General features: G+C 53.9%; 2 non-coding genes across 2 annotated transcripts; both read left to right on the top strand.

The window, feature by feature from the left end:
- The first annotated feature begins 2,002 nt into the window (after positions 1-2,002).
- Positions 2,003-3,866, top strand: LOC125798884 (18S ribosomal RNA). The gene has a single exon (XR_007437674.1). It is a non-coding gene; the product is annotated as an 18S ribosomal RNA (ribosomal RNA).
- A 373-nt stretch (positions 3,867-4,239) lies between these two features.
- LOC125798874 (5.8S ribosomal RNA) lies at positions 4,240-4,393 on the top strand. Its single transcript, XR_007437664.1, has one exon. It is a non-coding gene; the product is annotated as a 5.8S ribosomal RNA (ribosomal RNA).
- Positions 4,394-5,000: the final 607 nt, after the last annotated feature.

The raw sequence follows: 5,000 nt of genomic DNA, 5'->3' as shown, positions 1-5,000 counted from the left end.
TAGGCTCGAAAAGTCGAAAAAATGACTAAGTCCAACTTGGTCTACCAGTGGTAGGCTCGAAAAGTTGAAAAAATGACTAAGTCCAACTTGGTCTACCAGTGGTAACTCTGAAAAGTCGAAAAAATGACTAAGTCCAACTTGGTCTACCAGTGGTAGCTCTGAAAAGTCGAAAAAATGACTAAGTCCAACTTGGTCTACCAGTGGTAGCTCTGAAAAGTCGAAAAAATGACTAAGTCCAACTTGGTCTACCAGTGGTAGGCTCGAAAAGTTGAAAAAATAACTAAGTCCAACTTGGTCTACCAGTGGTAGCTCTGAAAAGTCGAAAAAATGACTAAGTCCAACTTGGTCTACCAGTGGTAGGCTCGAAAAGTCGAAAAAATGACTGTCCAACTTGGTCTACCAGTGGTAGGCTCGAAAAGTTGAAAAAATGACTAAGTCCCATTTGGTCTACCAGTGGTAGCTCTGAAAAGTCGAAAAAATGACTAAGTCCAACTTGGTCTACCAGTGGTAGGCTCGAAAAGTTGAAAAAATGACTAAGTCCAACTTGGTCTACCAGTGGTAGCTCTGAAAAGTCGAAAAAATGACTAAGTCCAACTTGGTCTACCAGTGGTAGGCTCGAAAAGTTGAAAAAATAACTAAGTCCAACTTGGTCTACCAGTGGTAGCTCTGAAAAGTCGAAAAAATGACTAAGTCCAACTTGGTCTACCAGTGGTAGGCCCGAAAAAGCTGAAAAAATGACTAAGTCCAACTTGGTCTACCAGTGGTAGGCTCGAAAAGTTGAAAAAATGACTAAGTCCCATTTGGTCTACCAGTGGTAGCTCTGAAAAGTCGAAAAAATGACTAAGTCCAACTTGGTCTACCAGTGGTAGGCTCGAAAAGTCGAAAAAATGACTAAGTCCAACTTGGTCTACCAGTGGTAGGCTCGAAAAGTTGAAAAAATGACTAAGTCCAACTTGGTCTACCAGTGGTAGGCCCGAAAAAGCTGAAAAAATGACTAAGTCCCACTCGGTCTACCAGTGGTAGGTCGAAAAAGTGCGAAATTTTTCTAAGTCCCCACTTTTGGTCTACCATTTCACGCCAAAAACTAGTGAGGGTGGCGAGCTCCAGGATTTCTGACCCCCTTCGCCCGACTCCCTTGCCCGACGAAGGTGCACTCCGGTCGGCCTCGGAGCGAGTTCGCCCGCGCTCTGGAGGATTTTTCGTCGGGGGGTTTTTCAAAGGGGTGCCGTCGGACTGTTGAGGAGAGTGGCAATGACTAGGGGTCCAAGCACTGGAGATGATTCTCCATTCATTTCTAAGCATGGCAGAGCTTAAATAAAGCCCCAATAATGGTTCCAAAGTGGATTTTTGGACACTATAACACGGACCCGATCCTACCCGACCAAGAAGCTCCGCAGGTCGGCCTCCGTCCCGCCCCCCGCCCCCCAGGCGGTACGGAGGAAAAACCAAACTTCCAGAGACGGTTCCAGGGGGGGTATCTCTTTCATTATTTTGACCCGATCGAATGGACTACCGAGCCCGCCTGGGTAGGCAACCGCGCGGCCCTCCGTGGCCACTGTGCGCGGTGCGTTCCTACCCGACCCAGCGGGTTAGCCTCCAGGGGGGTCCTCCGTCAGGGGGAGGACCTTTCCGAACCTATCCGAGGGAGTCGTAGACGGCCCGTCTATATCTCAATCTGCCCTACACGATAACCGGTCGGCCCGGAGCCGTCGGACTCGGATGCCTCGGTGGTCCTCGCGTCCAACCGAGCTCCAGCACCCGGCTTCAAAAAGCTCCGGACCCCCGGTTTCGGAACGAGCGTTTCCTTGTTATCCCCGAAGCAAGCGGGAACTCGCGCAGCGGAGTTGCCACACTAATTTCCACTGGGAGCAATGAGGGGTGAGCTCGGACGAGCCTCTCCGCCCGTCCCCCCCTCCCCGGGGGGTCCTTCGGACGGTACGGGGCCGATCCCTCTCCCCTCTAAGAACCAATGGTTTTTTCTGTGACAAAAACCACTCGCAGCAACCTGGTTGATCCTGCCAGTAACATATGCTTGTCTCAAAGATTAAGCCATGCAGGTCTAAGTGCACACGGAAGGTACAGTGAAACTGCGAATGGCTCATTAAATCAGTTATGGTTCCTTTGATCGCTCCACACGTTACTCGGATAACTGTGGTAATTCCAGAGCTAATACATGCAAACGAGCGCTGACCGGTCCTCTCTCGGGGGGGCCGGGATGCGTGCATTTATCAGACCCAAAACCCACCCGGGGGGACCCGCGAGGGTTTCCCCCGGCCCTTTGGTGACTCTAGATAACCTCGGGTCGATCGCGCGCCCACCGCGGCGGCGACGTCTCATTCGAATGTCTGCCCTATCAGCTGTCGATGGTAGCATAGGGGGCTACCATGGTGACCACGGGTAACGGGGAATCAGGGTTCGATTCCGGAGAGGGAGCCTGAGAAATGGCTACCACATCCAAGGAAGGCAGCAGGCGCGCAAATTACCCATTACCGACACGGTGAGGTAGTGACGAAAAATAACGATGCAGGTCTCTTTCGAGGCCCTGTAATCGGAATGAACGTATCCTAAACACATGGGTGAGGACCCATTGGAGGGCAAGTCTGGTGCCAGCAGCCGCGGTAATTCCAGCTCCAATAGCGTATATTAAATTTGCTGCAGTTAAAAAGCTCGTAGTTGGACTTCGGGAGTGGGCTGGCGGTCCGCCGCGAGGCGAGCTACCGCCTGTCCCAGACCCTGCCTCCCGGCGCCCCCCGGATGCCCTTGGTTGGGTGTCCGGTCCTCAGGGGTCCGGAGCGTTTACTTTGAAAAAATCAGAGTGTTCAAAGCGGGCACCAAACTCGCCTGAATGCCTGAGCTAGGAATAATGGAATAGGACTCCGGTTCTATTTTGTGGGTTTCCTGAACCAGGGCCATGATTAAGAGGGACGGCCGGGGGCATTCGTATTGCGCCGCTAGAGGTGAAATTCTTGGACCGGCGCAAGACGGACGAAAGCGAAAGCATTTGCCAAGAATGTTTTCATTAATCAAGAACGAAAGTCGGAGGTTCGAAGACGATCAGATACCGTCGTAGTTCCGACCGTAAACTATGCCGACCCGCGATCCGGCGGCGTTATTCCCATGACCCGCCGGGCAGCGTGCGGGGAAACCAGAGTCTTTGGGTTCCGGGGGGAGTATGGTTGCAAAACTGAAACTTAAAGGAATTGACGGAAGGGCACCACCAGGAGTGGAGCCTGCGGCTTAATTTGACTCAACACGGGGAACCTCACCCGGCCCGGACACGGAAAGGATTGACAGACTGATGGCTCTTTCTCGATTCTGTGGGTGGTGGTGCATGGCCGTTCTTAGTTGGTGGAGTGATTTGTCTGGTTAATTCCGATAACGAACGAGATTCCTTCGTGCTAAATAGTTACGCGGCCCCCCGCGGTCGCGGTTAACTTCTTAGAGGGACCAGTGGCGTATAGCCACGCGAGATGGAGCAATAACAGGTCTGTGATGCCCTTAGATGTCCGGGGCTGCACGCGCGCCACAATGGCCGGGCCAGCGTGTGCCTACCCTACGCCGAGAGGCGCGGGTAATCCGCTTAAACCCGTTCGTGACGGGGATTGGGGATTGCAATTATTCCCCATGAACGAGGAATTCCCAGTAAGTGCGGGTCATCAGCTCGCGCTGATTAAGTCCCTGCCCTTTGTACACACCGCCCGTCGCTACTACCGATTGGATGGTTATGTGAGGTCCTCGGATCGGCCACGCCGGGGCTCCTTCGCGGGGCCTTGGTGCTGTGCTGAAAAGTCGATCGAACTTGATCATCTAGAGGAAGTAAAAGTCGTAACAAGGTTTCCGTAGGTGAACCTGCGGAAGGATCATTACCGGGACTTGGGTTGGTAGTGTCTCCCAGTAGGCGCGACTCCCATTTCCACAAACAAAAAATGTTCAAGCCACGGCCCGACGTTGGGAACTACAGGGATTCCCTTCGGCCTTTTAATGACTTGATCGAAAAACGGTGTCCTGAGCAAAAAACGTGTTTTACGGCCAAAGGGAGACGGGTACCTGGCCCCCGAAGTCCGTCTGCGGGGTTTCTTACTCCGGAGGCGGCTCGGCGGCGCGGTTTGATGACCCCGAGTTCGCTTAGGCGTTCCGGGGCGCCCGTACCCGCGGCTGCCGTAAAACATTATTTCAAACCGTCACTTTTTGTGTCTGTTGGTTACATGGCTTCGAAACAAAAACAACCATAAAGAGTACAACTCTTAGCGGTGGATCACTTGGCTCGTGCGTCGATGAAGAACGCAGCCAGCTGCGAGAACTAATGTGAATTGCAGGACACATTGATCATCGACACTTTGAACGCACATTGCGGCCCCGGGTCAATCCCGGGGCCACGCCTGTCTGAGGGTCGCTATTCCAATCTATCGGACCTTTTCGTTCCGTCTCCCTCTTCCCTCCGGGGAAGAGTTAAGAGACGGTTCGAGGGGACCGCGGCTGGAGGTTCGCAGGTGCCCGATCCGAGGCGCCTTCGTCTTCCTAAAAGCAGACTCGGTCAGGTTCCCTTCTCGTTCGGGACTCGACAAAAGCCGCTCGACGGGCTTGATCGCGGGGGAAAAGACTTTCGTCCACCCCTCTCGCCTTCGTCTCCGTTGCCCAGCGATGGGTCTCGGAGGCCGGCTTTCCACACACCGTCCTCTACCGTTCCTCGTTCCGGCGAGGGGAGAGGTGGCGGCGATCCGTGGAGAGACGTCGTAGCGACGGCTGCCGGTGGGTTTTACCCTCTCTGGCTGCCCGTTACGCGCGCCGTCTCTCCGTCGGCGGATCTCCGTCCTCCCTCTCCTTTTCGTTCGGGCCGAGAGCGCGGCAAAAGAGAGGTTGGTAGGATAGCTCCGGTAGAAGGCGAAGAGGGGGGCTTAAGTTTTTTTCTTCCCGTTTTCATCCTTCGTCCTCCGGCCGAATCGAACCTCCCCGTCTCGAAAGGGTTCCTCCGAATGGTTTCCAGCCAGACCGCGAGGGGT

The sequence above is a fragment of the Astyanax mexicanus genome, unplaced genomic scaffold, assembly GCF_023375975.1.
Source record: "Astyanax mexicanus isolate ESR-SI-001 unplaced genomic scaffold, AstMex3_surface scaffold_89, whole genome shotgun sequence".
NCBI classification, from domain to species: Eukaryota; Metazoa; Chordata; class Actinopteri; order Characiformes; family Acestrorhamphidae; genus Astyanax; species Astyanax mexicanus.
The sequence above is the reverse complement of the archived record's forward strand: the minus strand, read 5'-3'. Positions and strand labels throughout refer to the sequence as shown.